This window comes from Heliangelus exortis, chromosome 2 (genome assembly GCF_036169615.1).
Source record: "Heliangelus exortis chromosome 2, bHelExo1.hap1, whole genome shotgun sequence".
NCBI classification, from domain to species: domain Eukaryota; kingdom Metazoa; phylum Chordata; class Aves; order Apodiformes; family Trochilidae; genus Heliangelus; species Heliangelus exortis.
In genome coordinates this window covers 130,631,546-130,652,900 of record NC_092423.1, presented here as the reverse complement: position 1 = coordinate 130,652,900, position 21,355 = coordinate 130,631,546, and the positions used below count along the sequence as shown (strand labels likewise).

At 42.3% G+C, this 21,355-nt stretch overlaps 1 protein-coding gene across 3 annotated transcripts in view; it reads left to right on the top strand.

Annotated features, from left to right (window-relative positions):
• The window catches only part of NCALD (neurocalcin delta), a 55,896-nt gene that overhangs the window by 10,478 nt on the left and 24,063 nt on the right, over positions 1-21,355 (top strand). The window contains exon 2 of one of the 3 annotated variants that reach the window (XM_071738085.1): positions 14,000-14,188. The exons of the other annotated variants lie outside the window; for them this stretch is intronic. The gene's annotated coding sequence lies outside the window, so the exon portion shown is untranslated. The remainder of the gene's footprint in view (positions 1-13,999; positions 14,189-21,355) is intronic. 3 annotated transcript variants of the gene reach the window in all.

The window sequence follows — 21,355 nt, the reverse complement described above, 5'->3', positions numbered from 1 at the left end:
CCAAAAACCTACAACCCCCAAAACAAACTTAAAACCAGAAAAGTGTTTTTCAGAAGCCCAGGGCTGGGGAAAGCTCTTGATCTGCAAGCTCTTGCTATGGCCACCAGCAGAAAACCAACCTACTGAAGCATAACAAAAAGGCTGGCAGCTCCAGTCTGTTGAACAAAGCAGTGGGTTTTTAATAGGACCAGAGTGATGGGAGTGAGGGACATGGCTAGAAGCAAGGATAAAGAAAAACCTTTAGTGTATAGAGAGACAGCTGTCTGTATAGAGGGAATTTGTCATTTTCAGTGCTGACCTGACTCTATACAGAGATTCCTTCCCCCTGTCTGTGGGCTTGATGCTGATTTCATGCTGTTCCTTGGTACACACACTTCGTACAACCTGGTTCAGTTTCTAACCTTTTCTACTTTAGAATCTGTTTATTTTAAAGATATGAAGACTGCAGAGGTGGATATCCAGTGCTAAACCCTTTCTTCTATTTCTCCAGGATGAGTAAAGTGTCATCCAATTGGCAGATTATATTATTGTTGTTGTTATGATTACATCACTAACCCTCTCAATGAGAGACCAACATGATTCACTTTTCTAATGCTCTGTTGTGCCTAAAATCCATTATCTGAATCCTCCCTTGCCTGAAGCAAGCACTGCAGAGTGCTTGATGCCCTGGCAGCCTCCCTGCTGCCCCAGCCCCGCCGCAGCCCCGCATCTGCCATGCAGCACCTTCCAGTATTCTGTGTTCCTTCTGCAAGAGGAAAATGATAGCCAGGTGCTCTCTTCATAACACTTCAGGATCAAAGAAGTAAAAAGCAAAGGAGATTTCAGAGTGCTGTTTTCTGCCGATGTTTCTGGTTTTGTCGAATTCAACCTTTACGTTTTTGGCCTTGGAGAATAATGTTAGTGGGGTTCAAGAGAGCCAGTGGAGCATTTATTTGACTCCTTAGTTGTGGCGTCTCAAGCATGTTTGCTAGTTTTCATTATGTATTCTACCAAACATGGAGTATTTTCCACTTTCCCTGTATTTCCCAGTCATATCCAGCTGTCTGTTCCTCTGCTGTGGTGCAGCAGCCTACTGCTGTCTCTGGGGACATAGGGAGCTGCATGTGTGGCTGGTGGGACAGGACTAAACCTTGCTTCATGCTGGAAGCACAGCTCATTTATCAGATGCTGAGCAGAAGTAGGCTGTGTCGTTTGGTAGCAGGAAAAATCTGTCACACTCAAGCTCATCAGGCTGGGGTCCTCATTTAAATCCCCAACGGATTCAGTTGTAACTCCAGATAAATAATTTATTGTCAGTGGCTGTCCCAGTCAGAGGAGCATGATCACAACTACCATGTCTTGAGAGGTCCTTTCAAGGAAGCCATTGCATGGTACTCCTTGATGCTATTTGCACCTTTGCATCAAAACCCTGCAAAGCACCAGAATAGTGGCTGGGCTGAATGCTGGGGCTTGGTGAAGCAGGACCCCAGGTTTTAGTAAAGCAGAACATGAACATAACTGCATTGAAGTGTAAAGTTTTTCCCTTTAAACAGAAGTTGCTGTGCTCGTATTGCTTCAGCTAATACAGGGGATTTAGAAAGACTAGCATTAAGGACTTATTTTTTTCAGTCAATGAATATGTTTTAATCCTTATTAGCCTTGAGCAATTGTCTCCCAGTGATCTCATGGAAGGATAGGTGTAATTAAAGCTCTGTCCTGCACTGCCTGCCCTGCATTTAAAGCCACACAACTGCTCTCACTGGTGAAACAGAAATGTGCCTTTTTAAAGGAAAGCTCAGTTAACAGGAAATATTTATTACACAAAACTGAACAACAACTGAACACAACTGAACAACAGCTTTTCTTCCAAGCATCATCATATAAAAGCAAAAAACTTCCCTAAATTTCTAGTTATGCTAAGCATCTGGCTCTAATGTGCAATTACTTGACTTTGTTCATTTTTTAACCAAAATGAGCTCTGGTTTTACAGCATAGTTGTTTCATTCGGCAATAAAAGCCTATTCAACCATTTGCATGTTTCATCAGTGTTTACATTCACTGTTCTGTATCATATTTTGTGTTTTGGTTCAGTCTTTCCACTGAAGAATCAGTGTTGCCCCAATTGCCACTGCTCAGCTGGTCATAACTTCCCATTCCTTACTACTTACAGTTGGTTATCTAATTCTGCTGCTGGGTAATTTTGATCAAGATTTCCCAGAATGCTTAATTTGTCCACACAGACAAGACAGTGAGGGATTTTCTCCCAGAAATTTCTGAAATCCCCCACCCCACCAGTTACACAGATTTATGATTGCTGCCTTTCAGGCATCTGGCACAAATGGAAGTGAAGCAGCCTTGTGTGACATGCTCGTTACTTCAGGCATTAGTCTTGAGAAGTGCTGGGTAATTGGATGGTTTGTCATGTCTGTTTAAACACATTAACCCTGAAGCTTCTCCTCCTCCAATCAATAGAAGACTCCATAAAAATTATTTAAACATATTAAGAAAAACGTGATTTACTTCAGGAATCTTTATTGCATTTCATTATAAACCACTGAATCTAATCTACAGAGAAGATTGTTTTAATTATAAGTGGACAAAAGGAAGATCTGCACTGAATCCCCAGTAAGAACGGACAACAACGTGCAGTTTCTCCATCTGATGCAGTCACATAAACTAATTAGGTTTGGTGTTTCTAATGGGATCGATGGTTAACTGCATCACACAGCCCCCAAAAGAAATTGGCATTAGAGGAATTTGTTAGGTATTTTGATATCTGTTCTCAGGTGTTTTTTCCTGCCCTGAAGACACTTATGAGATAGCCAAAATGTGGGCAGTGGGTTCAGAGGACAAGCTGCTGGTCTCCCTGTTTCCTTTATAATCAGGTTCATGCACCTCCGTGCTGCCCTCTATAAGCTCATCAGGTGGCAGAGGACAGTGGCATCCCCCTCCACTTGCAGACCCCATGGGTGGCTCGTTTGTGTTTTACAAAGTGAAGTGCCGTTTACAAAGCCTTGGTGTCATTCACAAGTATTTTGTACTTCGTTGCTATTTGAAATCCTGTGCAGAAAATTTTCAAGAAAAGAGAAAATTCAGTCCAATGTAGTGTCCTGGGGCAACAGCTTCCCTCAAGCTGTGTTCTTCTCCATTAAGTGGACAGTTGACAACTTTCATGCTCCTTAACTTCTTGACTTTTTGCATATAAGCACTTGATGGTTAAACAGCAGAATACATTTCCTGTACCCTGCAGACTGTGTTGCATACTGCAGAGACAGCGTTCCTTAGAACTGTCATTTAAAGTATTTTAAACATAGAAAAGACACATCAAAGGATGAATATTATTTTATTATATGAAGTACTTTCCAGGCACAGAGATCTGAGGGTCATTTTCTGCCTGTGGAGGAAGGGGTGTGCTCAGGCTACCACAGAAAATAGGATGCCCAGCAGCAGAGAAATACATGATGTAACTCTGGGGTTGAGGGATCAGGAGTGTAGAGATGGAAAAGCACAAATCCTGAGTGGTGAAGCAGCACCTGTGCACCCTGGCTGTGGGAGCAACCCCACATGTTCAGGACATTGCTGCATGATGGTGAGAAGCAGAAGGAAGGGTTTCTTTTCATCTGTCATGGTGTGTCTTGGGGGAGCATGGGGCAGGGGGCTTCCCCACCATCGCAACTGAGATGGTCCTGGGCATGTCCTGGAGCAGAAGATTGGCTGTCAGGATTTTTAAATGCCAATGCTAAAATGTCAGGATGTTAAAATGCCAATAGCCTCTGTGCCCTGGCAGGGCCAGGGTGAGAGTATGTCCTGTGCTGGTCCCCCCCTGTCAATCCAGGAACATTGAAAACTGACCATTCCAGGAGTGGTCCAGGAGCATAGGATACAAAAAACCATACAGACAGGTTAGAAAATCCTTTCTTCCCTTTTCCTGTGCATCAGTTCAGTCAACATTGAAATGCAGATGTCACCCAGTAATCTTCGTGAGGTGATCAGAGGTCTCCAAATGAAAAGGTGTGTTATATGAGTAAATTCTTTTGCTCCTTATAGCAGACAGAAGGATCACATTAAGGAAGAAAAACTTCATAGAAAGGGTAAATTACTCCATCAATACTGAATATAGAAACTAGGCACATGATTCACTTTCCAAGAAAATGGAAAATTTACTATTTCACATATTTGGACAACATACTTTACTAAGCCTCTTGACTCCAAGGTTAAGCCTGGCCAGCTGTGAGTTTTACAGAGGTTACTTGTAAATCTTAATTTCAATTACATCTTTGCAATAATCATATTGCTGCTCCCAATTGTACTGACAGAGCTGGCTGGCTCTCCTGTCCTGTCTGCTGTGTCCTGGCACTCCCTCATCTGCTTGGATAAACCTCTGCTTGCATTCCTGCTGCTCTGCATTACTGATGTGCAGCAATGGGAGATCACACACTGCAGACAAAGACACAGATACTGTAAACATTTTTGCCTAACATTACTGCCTTTGGCTCTCCTGTTTGGTGATCCTTTGTGCCAGAAAGGCTCTGCCCATTAGTAAAGAGCACAGTTGGCTTTTAGGATGATGTTTCTCTTCCAGAGGAAGGCACGACAGGAGGATACTTCCTGTCTCATGCAGTCTGCAACAGGTATCTGCCTCATATAGACCCTATTCATGGATTTTTCAAACTCCATTTCCACATGAGCTAAGCCATTTGTCTTGTGATCTTCAGAGAAGGCTGTTCCACAGACCTCACCACTCCAGTGGTTAGAGATTTGCTTCTCATTCCCAGCCAAAATTTATTCATGGCTACTTTATTCCCATTTGTTCTTCTGCCAGCATTGTCCTTCAGTTTAAACAGCTTTTCTCCTTCCCTTGTGTTTACCCCCTCTGATGTATTTATAGACTACAACCATATCCCCTCTTGGCCTTTCTTTAGCTCGGCTAAACAGCCGAGTGCCTCTGGTCTCCCCTGAGAGCACAGGCTTTCCATTCCCTTATTTGGCTTAACAGCCCAGCTCTGCAGCCACTGAGAGACCAAAATCCCTTTTTCTGAGCTTGCTTTCCTGGCTGTGTACTACAGTAATCCAGGTGAGTCCTTGTGTCACCAAACCCTTGGATAACTGGCTGTCATTATTACTGCTGATTAGCAGTGAGTCCCCCTCCCTGGACTCACCTGATCAATCTCAGCAGGTTCATTAGGGAGCTTTATTTGTCCCCTTCAGGTCGAAGCATATTGGTGTTTTACACTTACCTTATGGCTGTATGAGACCTTCAGATCTTCTTCTAGCTCCATCATTTCTAATAAAAGGCAGCTCATCAACTCTTCCTACTGGTCTCTCAGAAACTGAACTTCATGAGAAGGGATTTCATCCCATTGCACTATTCCAGTGCTAAAATCATCCCATTCTTCTTTCATGGTAGCCAGCTGACAATGTCTCCCACCTTGGTGCCATCAGCAACTGCACTGTTTTGAGATTATGCATCATGGTTATTCATGAAAATATTAAACAAGATCCATGCTGAAACTCCTCTTTGAAGAACTCCATTGTAACCTCCTTCTACCTGAGATTTCCCCTTTCCTTTCAATCCGTGGTCCCTAAAGAGGAAGCATCTGTCTGACTCTGTCCAGAACATCCCACAACAGGAATGATTTACTTTACTCTGATTTTACCTAAGTGGTTTTGAATTAACCTTTCTATATGAAAGGTCTTTCCAACCAAAATGATTCTATGATTCTATTCCATTATAAATTTATCAATTAGTAATGAAAGCTTACATGCTGGTTTGAAAGCCAGTGCAGACAGACTTTCTACAGGGTTTCCATATTAGGTCAGTTCTGCCAAGAAACTTCAGTTCTAACCTCTAACATTTCTGCAACTTCAGATCCCTTCAGCAGGACTTGCCAATGGCAGTGCTCAAGTTAGGGTGTTAGCAGATGTGTTTTGCTCTGCTTCAATCTCCCAGCAGTTATGAAGCCAAATTCATGATTCAAATGACTAAACTCATTATTCAAGCTTAGTACACTTTTTTATGGGAATTTGGAATGGGGTGAAAATTCTTTTGTGCTCTGGCCTCTGTTGCTCAGATCTTGGCCTGCAGAGGAATAGAAAAAAAATTATTTGTACCCTTTACATTCAAAATGGGTGAGACTATAAATATCTTGTAGTCCTAAAACAACATTCTGCTAGTTCTTCAATTAAGACTGCAAGTCTTCTCCCTCAACATCTCCCTGCTATTCCCCACAAAGATCTGACTGTCTTCCTTTCTTCTTTGTGCCAAAGGGTTTAGAGACTTTTGAAGAACTTGGTGGTGACATCCCACAAACCGAAGAACAGAGCTACTTCTCTTTTATGCTCAAATAAAGCAAGAAAGGAGAAATTACTGAATATTTGGCTGCCCCTTTGATGACAGGAAAAGCAGTCCTTGCACTCTTTCTCTTTCAGGTTTTCAATTTCTTTCAGTGTTATCAGCTAGTTCTTCTGAATATCTTCTATAAATGAGAACTGAATGACTCTCCCTTTAAAAAAACAGAAAAGAAAGGCCTTCAGAAATATGAAAACAGCCTGGTTAAGTCTGCTTCTTGCACTGTAATTCTGGTTTTTTTTATTAACACTAGAGCATTCTCTGATCTGAAGAGGAAGGTTTCACATTTTCATATTGAGGGCTGTCTAACAAGGCTTCACCTGGTGTCTACATCTGCAATGATCTAAAGCCAAGGACCAGATGCTACCAGGATGCTGCAGATTTTAGCTTACTCACTTGGTCAACAGTTATCCTGACAGCAGCTCTAAGAATAATTGATTTGAGGATTTGTCTGCTGAACTGAGCAATCAAGCAGAAAAGGTTTTAATGTGGCATGAGCTTGTATTTTCCAGCTCTTTTTGCTAGAACAAGGGAACTCCACAACAGCAACAAATTATATAATTCAGTCTGATATTGGATGTTGAACAAACTGAAACTGTGTTCTGCTCAAGCAGTTTGGTGAAACCAGCCTCCAGTATTTCTGTTACTGCCTGAAATCAGCCCATGAAGTTGGGGTTTTCTCAGTCACTCTCTAGACTCCAGTGATGGTAGTGAATGGATTTCCATAGTTTGTATGGAGAAAACTAAACTTCAGTTTCTGAATCTGGAGGCCAATGCCCCCCTGCTTTCTATAGAAAAGTAATGTGGAAAGTTTGAATACAGATTGATCACCTCCTGAGCTGCTGTCAAAGGATGCAACTGGAGAAAAGTTGTTTCTTGATTCAAAGCATTTGTGTAAATGAATACTCTGATCAAACCCAGCCCCCTTGCTCAGGTGTGTGGTCTGGCTGTGAATTTCCAGTGAAGGATCCCTTCCACCTGGGAACCTCCTTGCTGACCTGAACCCACCAGAGGGAATACTTCTGCTGGTCTCTGCCTCTCCTGTCAATACAGGACACAGGCTGAAGATGAACAGAGCCAGACATCTGGGTCCCCAGTGCATACAGAACTGGTGGTATCAGTCAGAGATGTCCCTGGGAGCTGCAGACCCCAAGCCACACACAGTGTGCAGTTGGGTGCTTGGCGCCAGATTTTTCCCCCTCTCCTTTCTTTTCCTCACAGAATATCATCTATTTCTGAAAAAACTTGGATGTAGGGTGCATCCAAACCAAAAGCACAGGGAGGGGACTGTACCAGCCTGCAGCTGATTAGCATCTCAAAGGGAAGACTGAATTCCTTGTATCTGCAATAGAGATGCAAGCAGTCACTTTATCGACAGAATTAGTTCATATTCCAGTCCATCATGTGTATAGACAGACCACTCTAAGATTAAGCTACTGGAGCAATGAATTTGCTAACCTAATTTTAAAAGATAAAAGCTGCAGTGAAATAAGGCTTCATGGCACACTCCACTCCATTTGATTTCCAGTGCTTTGGAGGCAAGAAAGCCCTCCCTCAGGAAGCTGCTCTGCACTTCCAACCTCATCCTCCAAAAGTAAATCTTCTGAGGAAGGAAATAGAGCAGCACTAAAACTCCTCTCCCTCTGGGTACCAGCATCTGCTGTTACTCTTTGCAGCTCATATGAAAGGCTGTATGGAGCAGGGCTTGGAGAAACCCTGCAAGCAACATAATGATGAGTGATCTCCTGCATCAGGAAAAGACCTGCCTCACCTTGCCCCCACCCTCCCCACTGCTTCAGCAGTTCCTGACCACCCTTTCCATGGGTTTTGTACAGCCCCCAGCACCACAAGCCCAGGCCATGGACCTCTTACTTGTCGGGAAGCAGAGGTAGCTTCTGAGTGCTGGTGGCACACAAGGTGCTGATGCCCACAGGCTATTGATGCTCAGCAACAAGAACTGACATCAGGAGGGGGAAGGAGAAAGCAGCCTGCAGCATGATGATGCTGGGCAGGCATCTCTCTGGGCCTTTGTCTGTGTTTTGGGGTGAGGGATGGCTGAACCTTCTGGGCATCACACAAGGTTGGATGGTGTCTGGGGACTGCTCAGTATCAACAGGCCTCCTGTGGCAGCAATTTAGGGATAGATATAGCAGCTGGTAAGGAAATACCAGGCTCTGGGCATATCAAGCTTGATGTGAGCCTGGACCTTGGCAGAGGAACAGCTGGACTTGTCTGTCTCTGCAGCCTCAGAGATGGGAATGGCTCTCCTAAGGTGTGGACAAGAGATGGGGAAAGAGGTGGCTGTGTGTGCATGGGGAAGATGTGCAAATAGGCAGGTACATGGTTTGTGTCCCTCTCCAAATACATCACAAGTCTTAACAGGTCATTTGGTTTTCACTCGTGACTGAGCTGCCATGCATTGCTAGTGGGACCAGAGTTCCTTACACAACTTCACTGAATTAAATTCTTCTTCTGGCCATGCTGCAAGGATGGCATTGCTAGAAACCACAGGCATGGGGCCCATGTAGTGTTGGTGGCAGTAACTTTATTTCTCTTGGTCATGCTAGAGGAATTTGCAAGCTGCACCAAACATTCCCTGGCATTTGGTTGTCTTCATATTTGAAAAGGCAGAAGCTCTGGCAATGTGTTCTTTGTGTGCTAATTTAACATAATTTCAAATAATTGATCAAGACAAAAAGGAATCCTTATGTTGTTGTCTTCTTTTATGAAGACACAAATGGATGATGCTCCAAATGGTGTGCTGAAAGCATCTGCAGATAGCTGATGGTGGTATCTTGTTAGCATGGACTGCACATTGCTTCTGTATTACCCAAATCCAAATAAATTAGTTCTGTTTGTTCTGTTGAGGTCTCATAGTGTGCTGCATCTCAAAGGGAAAACACAAAAGAAATGCAACACTGTCAGGCACTCCCTCCCTGTCCACAGTTGTTGCCCATAGACAAAGATGCTGTAACCTATTTGCTTGTACCAGCTTCACAACTGCCCCCCAGCCAGGAGCTGAGTTCACCCCAGTTCTAGGTGTGAACCTCAGACAAGGTTTTCAAGGAGCCTTCAAAAAGACCAGTCAGGGGTTTCATTGCGTTTCACCAGGACCAGCTCCCTAGACCTTGCTTCTTTTTTTTTTTTTTTTTTTCCCCTTGCTTTTTTTTCAGGTCTTCTAGATATTTCAGCATTTGCACATTTCAGAGAGGAGTGTTTGCAATTTTTTTATGAACCAGGGCTGATTTTAGGCAGTTTGGTGGAAAAACACTTATTGCCTGGACTCTTCGGCCAATATGCACATCGCTGACAGGCTTCTATTTGAAGAAGATGTCACACAGGTGCATGAAACACTGCACCCAGAGAAGTCCTTTCTGTCACTGCTGGCTGTAGTATGTGCAGTTTCAGTCATTTTGCACAGCTCCTGAGACTGATACTCAGCTCTGTGCACAGCACACCCCTATTGTCCTCTACGACTTTTGTCTCAGCCCCTCTCTTCTGTGGTTCTTATTTTGTTGGCCTTGGTTTGACCTCAGACCTTCTTCTCCACTTGTATGTGCCTGAAGAGCTGCAGTGCCTGTGGGATGCAAAGGGTAGTGTTAGAACTGACACTGGAGGCAGGAGGGCAGGGAGCAGGGTTTGATGAGGAGAGGTGTTTTGGGGGAGTCTCATCAGTTTCTGTTGGTTCTTCCTCAGCCAGGATGAGGGAGAGGGGCTCCAGGCTTGGTTCTTCAGGATCCTTCTAGAAAGGCTGCTTGTAGCTGCTGGGCTTCTCTCTGGTGTAAGCAGCTATTGTTTCACTGACTTAAGGGAGGGAGGCAGCTGCATGTTAGGGGAAGATATGGCCCATTTCCATCATGGTACATTGTCATTTTCCACAAAAGCATTTACTAGTGATTGCTCCAACCCATTGCCAAAAAAAGAGCAGTTTTTCTTCCTTCAAATAAGAGTGAATATAGCACTTGAGCTCATCCATCTTCTTAGAAGTGATAGTTTCCCACACTAAATGTGCCACGTACATAGGAAGAAATCATAACAGAGGGACCAGCACACATGTCAAGGTTTTTCTGTAAACTTCCATCTCTGGTAAGGAGATGAGCAGTCTTTATATTGAAATAGAGCTTCAGTGATTTTTTTTTTCCTAAGTTAGTGTCTGTTACCATGGCCACAACCTTCAGAATTTTCTGACTATTTTACAGTCATTAATAGGAGTAAAAGAGCCGATGTTTAATGACATTCTTCTTATTCCATTCACTAAGGCACAGCTAACATTTTAGGAACCTTCAGTTTAAAAAAAACTGAACGTTTTTCTTGTTTATCACTTTCCTAGAGAAAACCAACAGAAGTTAATTAATATATGCCAGCATGTACTTCATCTGTAGCTTCTAAGTAGGGGTAAGGAAACCAGTTTCTTTACATCTTAGAGACATAATATTAGACTGGTATTAGTGGCAGTCAGAGGTAGGTAAAAAACAGATTCCAATTCTTGTCCTGGCTACCAATGGCACTAAAGGACTGAGCAAGTCCTTCAGACCCTCTGCCTTCCACCCAAAGAAACACGTCAGAGCCGTGTGTGTATTTGCACATCATCTCTCTGTGTATTTGTACATCACCAGCAGGGTCCTGCACAGGCCCTGCAGGATCCCTGGTCAGCTGCCCAGGTGCTGTGACTGTAGGTTCACCCTCAGCATCCCCCCTGGATGGACAAACCTCTGAGATTTATTAAAACACGCGACCTCACAAGAGGCTTGTTCTCCACCACATCATAGCACTTCTGGTTTGTGAAGAGAGTAAAAAATTACCCAAGAGATTTCTTGGTCAACAGGACCGCAGTTCATACTGTCCCCTAGGTCTCTGATGGACTGTTCTTGGTCTGTTTCTCTTTACTTTACATGTGTCTCAGTATAGAAGACCTCTTTATTAGAGCTTTCTGGACAGAGAAAAACAAATATGGGGTTGCCTAAGTTTAAGATTTTGTGTCTAAATGTTGGTGACCTCAGCAGGTTGTGAGAGGCTTGGTCTCTCCTGTGCAAGCTTCGCCAGTGAACTCTCTCAGGCCAAAGGAACAGCTTTGTTTCAAGAATGATCAAGTATGAGGTAGATGGTGAGTCCTACTGAAACTGGTGTGAAACTTGCATTACGCTGAGATACATGGTAAGAAGGCAATCCCTGATGTCTGTGTACTTCCAGGGATAAGTGGCTGATGAGTGGGGACTTTGGCTGTTAGGCTCGAGCAGGTTCAGATGGAAAGACCAAACTTGTCATCTTCCTCTCACTTGCAGTGCTTAAATTTATCTGCCTCCTGTTGCTCTGTGCTTGAGCTCTTCACCAAAGACTTCCTTGGTGGACTGAAGTGTTGGAAAGGTATTTTCATTGTTCTGTTGTTGTTGTCCAGCTCCTCTTGGTGCTGGAATTTACTCTATCTAGTACTGCTGCTAACTTGAAGGTATTGATGCACTAAGCCGACCATAATCTCAGCAGTAATGCTGCTGATTAACACTGATTTAAACATTTTGCAGAACAGGGCAAGAGGCAGTGCTTCCCTTCCCTCAAAAGCAGTGCACAGACTGGAGTGAGATGCAGCGTGGTATTCTCCCTGAAATCCCAAATGGAAACAGAGATGCCAAAAGAGAGGGTTTAAATCAGGCTGCAGAAAGTCCCACAATGAGAGAGATGTGGTCATTGCATGGCAGCTGCTCACAATCCCAGCTGCAACATTGTGCTTACAGCATCTCCACCCTGCTCTTTTCACCGTGCAAAAGTTGAGCTTTGGCTTTACAAAGTGATTCTTCCTACAAGAGTAGCATGATGTTACAGACTTGTCCTAAATGACTTGGCCAAAACTTAATACCATGCTACCTAACGTGGCTGAGTTAGTTTGGGAAGAAGTAATCTGTTACCTACATAGGCCAGTATCATAGATTGATGGAATCATTTTGGTTGGAAAGGACAACAGAACTGCAGCTCAAAGGTCACATGAAGGTGACCGGTCAGTTCTGTGCAAAGCTCTGATGGGTGACCCCAGATCTGTCCCATCTACCAGCTCTGAAGGACCCATTTGTCTCTCTCTTCAAAGCATTCACAGTTCAGCCTGGCATCCCACCTCTGCAGCTTGCTCCCCAGTCTGGTTTGCATTATATTATCTGGGAATCTAACCAAGGCACAACTTGTTTTCTCCTCTTGAAAGTGTGCCCATGTTTCTATAGTGTTTAAGCTAATGTTACATATAGACATGTGCACACACATCAATACATTACATGTACATATATCTATACTACACAAAAACACAAAGATGAACTGTTGAAGTCGAACAGTTGGAAAAGTTTAAATTTGGGTGATCAGTGTTTTCATGTCCCAGCTCTTCTGGCTTGCACCTATTCTCATGTAATTAGAGTGTATAGATATTAATGCAGTGAGATGTGCATTTCCTTGCTTCCTTCATTTTTGTGGCACCCCTTGGAAAACAGTTGCAGAAATTCAAGAGTGAGACCTCTTTATGGATGAGGACAAACCTCTCACCATGCTTGTGCTGATCTGATGCTTTTCAGGTGCTAACTGCCTATTACCCACTGCACAGAAACTAATGACCACCACCCTCTCCACTAATATCCCTCTCTGCTCCAGATGTGCAAATTACCCTTTTCTGCCATTTTTCTAATGCATTAACAATGATTAATTTACAGGCAACAACTTTCCTGGGTTTAGCTTGGGGCTCACTGCTTTCTCTGTCCCACTACGGTACCTGTGAGAGTTCATTTATTTTTACGTCATTAGATAGTCAAACAAAAGATTTGTGAAGACCTTTCTTCAGAAATACAGCTCCTTACCAGTGTTTTTTAGCCATTCTCATGCAGTCCTGCTGTATTTATCACTTCCTATGCTTTTCATGTGTAAAAGAGGGTGAAGACACAAGTTTTGTGTCCTTGAGGACCACCTGCTAAGAGGCATCATGTGGAGCCTTCCAGGAGCACTAATACATACTTCCAATCAGAAAGGAAGCCCACTGATGAATTTCTAGAGGTAAATCTAAGCAGTGGGTGGAGAAAGGTACACAAAACTTGTTTGGAAAGAACTTATTTTCCTTCATGAGCAACAGGGAAAATCTAAGTGATGAGACTTGGTTTCAGCTTTGTGCTTGGGGTGGCTCCAGCTGTTGTGGCAGGACTGCAACAGACCATGTTGCTCACCCCATGGATCCTCACCTCTTGACCAATACAGGAGTTTTTTACCACTTGCTAGACACATGCAAAGCTTCATTATGGCTGAGCCAGTGTCATGGGGCATTGGACTCACATTCCTGGTACCTGACTGACAGTCCCTGTTAGAGGCCACAGCATGTCCATGTTTGCTCCTTTGAAAAGATATCTAGATCCATGGGCAAGAAAACTGCTTCTACATCTCTGTGACATAACACAGCATTTATTCAGGGATTGGGGACTCACCATAGGATGCCCCCTGCCCACATGGCACTGGTGCATGCTTGTTCCTGAGCACATATAAAACTTAGAGTACCAGGCTCCTATCATCAAGTGAAGTACACGTAGTTGAACTTTGGCTTCCACTGCTTTGACTACAGCAGAAAACAGGGGTCTAAAAATAAGGAAATGTTTGCCTCTTGGAAATTTTCTAAGCAATTAATCTAAGAATTATTGATGTTTCTAATTTTGTCAGCACAGGGAGGACCAGCAGTCACACTCAGAAATGCAGCTCTTTGCTGATAACTCATAAAGTGGACTGGCTTTTTAATGAAGTTGCCAGAAGAAAGGTTTGCTGTGAAAATCAAGGATATTTCTCTATCCCACACCTACTCCTTCCTCAAGAAAACTTCCAAGAAAATTCTGGCTTTTGCCCAAAGTTGTTGTGAGTGCCAACTTTTCTGCCAACCTTTTAAAAATCAAAGGAATGACAAGATATTGTGATGGGAGGTTTCACAAATCAGTATGAGATCACTGAAACCAGTTCCAATGTGAACACAAATGAATGAACAAGGTGTGGGTTTGAAGTGTGTTCATTATATGATGATAGCTACATCTTTCATTTAGATTGAGATCAAATGAATCTTACCAAGTGCTGGGTGGTAAACTTGGTAAGTGACTGTTTCATTACCCTGTGAAGACTCGTGTGAAAACATTCTTATTTTAATTTAACTGAGTGATAGGTTCCAGAGCTCCTTGCAAGGAAATATAAACTGTTTCTTCATGAACAGCTCCCATTCCTAGAGCATTCATTAAAAAGCAGTAAATCTCCTGTGGAACATCCATCTTTTAATGAAGAAAAAGCAAGTAGAAAATGAGGTTTTATATATATTTGCATAGTTTTCCGTTTCTTAATCTTTCTTGGAGGATTCCTTTGGCAATCTCTGCGTTGCTCACTGATTTAAGTGACTTTCCAGTGAAGTCATTAGAACATTAAGATATGAGACATATTTAGTGGAACAGGATGTGCTTTTACTATTGAATAAGTGATTTGTATGGTGATTTTATATGGCACTTTAGAAACAGTGAGCTGATTCTTCAATGTTCGTCCTGTGTCTGAGCAGTGGAGCTTCATTGGTTTTCATAACATTGACAGGAGAGGAGAGGATTAGGAAATACTTTTTACATAAAGGGAGAGGAAGCTTAGAATGTCCCAGGGGTGAGTCTGGGCACTAAGTTCATACTGGTGAAGATGATAAGGAAGAGGGAATTGAGAGCTAGAGATGTTTTAAGGAGATTTTAAAAGTTACATGTAGCAACCAGTGGGAGGGAGACATTTCTAGCACAAAACTTTTATAAGGCTGAGAATATATATAATGCAAGAGGTTAAGGTTACTTAACTGACTTAAGGTTACCTTAAGAATGGACCTTTTGGGGCAACAAATAATGCCAGAAGTTCAGATCTCAGTGAGATTATGATTCCATAAAGGTGTATGTCATTGAAGGGATTAAAAGGACTGACCATCGTGTAACTGGTGAATCTTCCATTAGACACAGGCAAAAATTCTGATTAGAGTCAGCATTTCACATACTTGCATAAGTTTACACTCCTTTGCATGTGTGAAAAGTATTGTTTCTCAGGAAAAGGAATCAGATCATAAAAATTTCTGAAATTGTAATCAAACCTTGGCGATGATGTTCAGAGTTCGGAAACTGCTCTTAATAACAACATCACTGGTACTCTAAGACAAAGGCAGCAAGGCAAAAAGTGTGGTGGATGGAATTGTAATAAATTGCTAATAAATAATAAACATTAAACAATAAATAATAAATTAGACTAGTCTTCCCTAGCTGTTCCTTTAGGGTGAATTAATTAGGGAAAGAGACACAGAAATTAAGTCATAGATGGTTTCCTTCCAAGGTTTCTAAACCCTGCTGCTTTGGTCACAATATATTTCATGGTTAGGATAGTGTTTCAGCACACAGTGTGGTGTGGGAAACACCAGTGCTTGAGAACAGTAATGGTAGGAACAAAAATACAGAGGAAATGATAGAGAAAAAATTAAGAGAAATTATATGACATGGACTTCATCATGGACAAGAGAAAAAGTAGGAGAGATGGTGTTCTAGGGAGCTAAGAAATACTAGTGAAAAGTAAGAGATAAGGGGAAAAGAGAAATAAAACATCAAAGAAAGAACAAAGTCTTATACAATAGCACAATAAATACAAATCCTAGGAAGTGAAAAATGGGAAGAGACACAAGGAGTCACATGTAGAAAATCTCAGAGAAGCTGACATCTGGAGAACAACAAAGAGGCAAAAGTAAACTACCCTAAAAATGTAATAGGATCAGCATTTCTACTTATTTACAGTCACTAGAATGTGATGAAAGGTGGCATTTTATTTCATGATGGATAAAATCTGGGTTTATTAAAGTTAAACTTTGGAAAGGCATTTTCTGGTTCTGCCACTTCTACTTTTCTACAACAATAATACAAATTGTTGTTGCTTACATGAGAATAAAATTTTTTGTCAGAAAACTGTTATCTGATAAACTTTTTGTTTACATCCTCAGAGGATGTTAATAGTAAAGACAGAATTGCTGTTAATGCATTAATTTGTGGAGGAGTTTGCCTTAATTACATTTACAGAAAATTTTCAGTGATGGCAGAGATTTTTTCAAAGCAATCATTCAGATTTTTCACTCCAGATTCAGTCCTAGCTTTTATACACGTTACGCACTGCAGATTGTGTACTGCTACGAACATGTAAATAATTTTTGTTGATTTCTTGCAAAAATCCTGTTGGTTTGGGGTTTTTTGTTTTGTTTTTTTTTCCCCTACATTATATATTATGACTATGTGATAGATGCCATTACAAAGTTTCCTTTGTACTACCTATAGGTGTACTACCTACACTTAATATTGAGAACTGCTAAGGCTTTGATTACTGATAACAAGTAATAGTAAGAACATAAAGATTATACAAGCATTTGTTTACTTGTATGTGAGAGAGCTGAACAGAGAAGGACAACAAATCCTTTTTGCACTTAATGTTTTTCTATGCCCCTTAAGGGAGTTTGCTTACCGACCTCTACCATGTTGTTCAAACTCCCAAATTCATTCCTGTTGAGTAATTCCTAAAACCAGGCATCACACTGTGTTATGCATGAAGCAGCAGTTGGATAATACACTGGTCTGTGTTTTTCATGGTGGACTCTCAGAACTGGATGTCGTTCTGACTTTCAAAAGGAAGCTGAACGTGAGCCAGCAGTGTGCCCAGGTAGCCAAGAAGGCCAATGGCATCCTGGCCTGTATCAGGAACAGCGTGGCCAGCAGGTCCAAGGAGGTGATTCTGCCCCTGTACTCAGCCCTGGTGAGGCCACACCTCGAGTGCTGTGTCCAGTTCTGGGCCCCTCAGTTCAGGAAGGATATCGAGGTCCTGGAGCAGGTCCAAAGGAGGGCAACCAGGCTGGTGAAGGGACTCCAGCACAGATCCTATGAAGAGAGGCTGAGGGAGCTGGGGCTGTTCAGCCTGGAGAAGAGGAGGCTCAGAGGAGACCTCATCACTCTCTACAACTCCCTGAAAGGAGGGGGTAGCCAGGTGGGGGTTGGTCTCTTTTCCCAGGCAACCCTCAGCAAGACAAGAGGGCACGGTCTCAAGTTGTGCCGGGGGGAGGTTTAGGTTGGACATTAGAAAGAATTTCTTTACAGAGAGGGTGATCAGACATTGGAATGGGCTGCCCAGGGAAGTGGTGGATTCTCCATCCCTGGAGATATTTAAAAAGAGACTGGATGTGGCACTCAGTGCCATGGTCTGGTAACTGCAGCAGTAGTGGATCAAGGGTTGGACTTGATGATCTCTGAGGTCCCTTCCAGCCCAGCCAATTCTATGATTCTATGAAAATGAATACAAATCAAAATCTTCCTTTAGTAACCTTACAGATCATATCCAAGCAAAGTTTTCCATCAGCTTAGTACACAAATGGTGCTCAGAGGCAGCAAAGAGCAGTAACTCCACATTTAGAGCCTGTTGTACACCCCAGGAACCAGTCTTCCCAGGTCAGATGCCCACACAGAGAGGGGAGAAGGTGCCCTGAGATGGCTCGAGCAACATATTAAATTGTAAGGAAAAAGGAGATCCTGTCATCACCAAAGGTGACTGTGTTCTTGTCCACAGGAAATTTTTTGGTGGGTTTGGTGCCTAAACTGGGGTCCATGGCTGAGCTTAACAAGCAGACTGGATTGTTGGATCAGCCTGGGGGCAATGATGTGTTTTTCCTGTGCCTTAGCTGCAGCATGAAGAATATAATGTAATATATCTGTATGGACAGATAACACCTTTTAGGAAAAATAACAAAGACATTGTCTTAAACCAGAATTAAAATGTTATTTTATTCTGTTAGTACTAAAATCTTTTGTGTCATTATGACTTCTCAAATAGAATTCAAATTATGACTTACCTGGATGAAGTTATCTTTTGGAAAAAATAGATTTATCTTCCTATTAATGTTCAAACCCAGGCATTTATCATGAAACAAGTGTTTTATTTAAATTATAATTTTAAAACCTTTGTAAAATCAAAGTGGCTTTCTGCACGTAATTTGGGAATTACTATTTCCTTTCAGATGCAGGGGCTTTGGCAGTGCCATATGTCACTTGGAGGATGTTTTCTCATTCATTTGGAGGAAAATCTTGGGTTTGAATGATGAATCCCACGAATTTGGCAAGACAGCATGAGGAATAAAATACAAGTGGTTAGCCTGAAATTTCCCTAGACAACTAGGAGCAAGAAAATTACCATATGTCACTGACTTTCCTGAGCAATGCTGAACAGTAGAATATTACCCTCTTCTGCAGTGTTCCATACTGCCCTAAGTCATTAATACAAAGCAGATGGCTTTGTTGTTGATTAGAGCTGCTTAGAATCGGAAATTCCCATTCCAAGGGAAATTTTGACATTTATATTTATTTTCACTGCAAATTGGAACAAAACATCAGACTTTCCTGGTGGGATGGAAATTAAAATGATCTGGAAACACCAATTATTTCACTTCATTGGCAACGAATTGTTTTCTCAGTAATGTCAAAACCACTGTAAAGCTAAAATTAACATCTAAGACAGATGCCAAAATAAAACTAATAAAAAATAAAAGGTCACACCAAAAATTTTTGTTTCATTAAAAGGAAAAGACACGAAGTTGAAATGATCAATTCTGACATTTTCCCAGAGTTTGTTTTTCTGCATGTGAGTCATTTCCACAAAACATTTTTATTTCAGCTAAGCTGCATTACCTGTTGGAAATGGGTTCTACAGAAAAACGTTCACGTAGTGCTGTTCTTCCAGGTTCAGTAATTCACAGGCTCATCTTGCAAGTTAATGGATGTAAAAATTCTGAGAAATAAGACATGCACAAAGAGAAAAATAACGCTTCTTCAGTTGCTTTAAAATATTCCTACATCTCCCACAAAATTCCTTCAGCCATCCATATAACCTCTTACATTAGACCCCTCACGTTCAGGCACACTTGACAGTGTAAGGTGGTGGACAAATGATCCCTAGCATGGACCTTCCTATTTATGAACTTGTAAACACTGCCATTATCTTACTGCATCTTGTTTCCATCTCCTTAGCAAGATTCTGGTCCTGGCTGCCAGAACCTCCCACTCTCCTGTTGCCTACTTTCATGGAGAAAGTTCCGTTTAATTTCTTCAATATGGAGCAAAAATTCACAGTTACTCTCCAGACAGAAACCTCCACCATCATCCCTTTCCCCATCATAAAAACTACTTCTGAAGTATCCTCTTTGCCAGTTAATAGCTTTGTTTTTTCCGATATCATGCTTTCATTTTGTCTGTCAGCACCAAGCCTCTGCTGTGGGATAGGAGACAATCTGTTAACTTTATTTTTAAGGGTAGAGTAAGCACAAATGTCACTCTTTGGGAGTCACGTGCTATTTTTTTTTTACAAAGACAAAAAAATCAAGATCATGAATTCACATCAGCTTCTCCTGTTACTTTGTGCAACAGTAGCTTTCTGCTTTAGTTTCCACTACCTTCCACCAAGGTACTGCATGTCTGGTTAAGTAAAAGGACCAAACGAGATGTAGGACAGATTAGAAACCTGATAAAGTTGCTGCTAGATGAGTTTGATGACCACTGTGCTTGGGTGCACTGGGGAAGATTATGTTACTGTCACTGAGTGCCTCACACAAAGGAGGGAAGCACTTCAGAGGAAGATGAACTGCATTTGATGTAGCTGGAGATGTGAGTCTCAGGATAAAGACAAATGGCAGTGACACAGACACGTAGGCAGGTTGGCTTTTCTATAGCACTTGGGCCCTGGTTGGGTACCAAAACAAATGGTGTGATTTTCTGGTAGATATCAGTTTACTAGGTACAGACACTTTTTGAGAAGCTGAGTATTATACAGGTGCCCAAACGGAAGATATTATTTCCTTTGAGAAGCCCATTTAACTGTGGGACCTGAAAAATGTGACCTTGACCATTTTAGTAAATGTGGTCCAAAAAGGGATTGTTAATCAGAGAAACTTCAGGCTCCTGAATGGCTTTCATAACAGGAGACACAACAACTGATTCCACTCCTGTGCACAACAACTGATTCCACTCCTGTGCACAGGGGAGCCCCCATTTACACCTCTTAGACCTTGGAGGGCCAGTCCCAATGTTAGAATTACTCATGTCTCATCATTTTTCCTGTACCACACACTCAGCCTTACAGCAAACATTTTGGTAACAGAGACCTTCTCTGACAGCCCCAGTGATGCTGAAGCTGATGCAGAGGTGAGGAGGGGGGTGAGGGCATCATCCCTTTTGCTGCTCAAGCCTGGAACACCACTTACTGGTCTCAAAACCTTTCCAGCCCAGAGCATGCACACTGCTGAGAGCAACATGATAAGCACCAGGCTGTTGCCTACATAACCCACCAGTCCTAAAGTCCCTGCTAGAATGTACCCACATTTATTGACAGGGGCACTGCCTTTCTCCTGCTTTTCCCTCCTCCACCCCCACACCAGCCCATTGCTAAAATGCACAAAGGAATTGTCATAAAGAGAAACAGGAGACAGCGTGGAGCAGCTGTAGCATTTCTCTGCCAGGGTAAATCTGAAGGGATGAGCCTGGGCTTTTGATGTTTGATATCCATAAGTGTCTGCAAGTTTCAAACACAGGAACTTGTTGCAGCTGCTCCTGCTTGGACTGCCCACCTCAAGTAGAGCACTGAGCTGGAGAGGTTTTACTTTTCTTTCTTGTTTTGAGTTTCTCCTGGGGGCTGTAGCAGGAAAGCATGGAATGAGTCCTGTCAAAGGAGCAACCAGGGATACCTTTTGGAGGGGAAGGGTCCCCAGTAAGGGGGCCACAGGAGCAAGAAGGTGACACAAACCAGTAAAACATTTTTTCACCAGTGAAGCAGTGAAAATGTCAGGAGCCTGGAATCACAGTCATAGCCTAATACAAAATGAATGAGATTTATTCTGATGAACACATTATGAAGCACCAATCAGTGACTGGATGACACATGTGTCCCCTGTTCCTTCAGTTGACAAATTAAACAGTAATACTGGATGATGATCCCATCTACATCTTTTCCTCT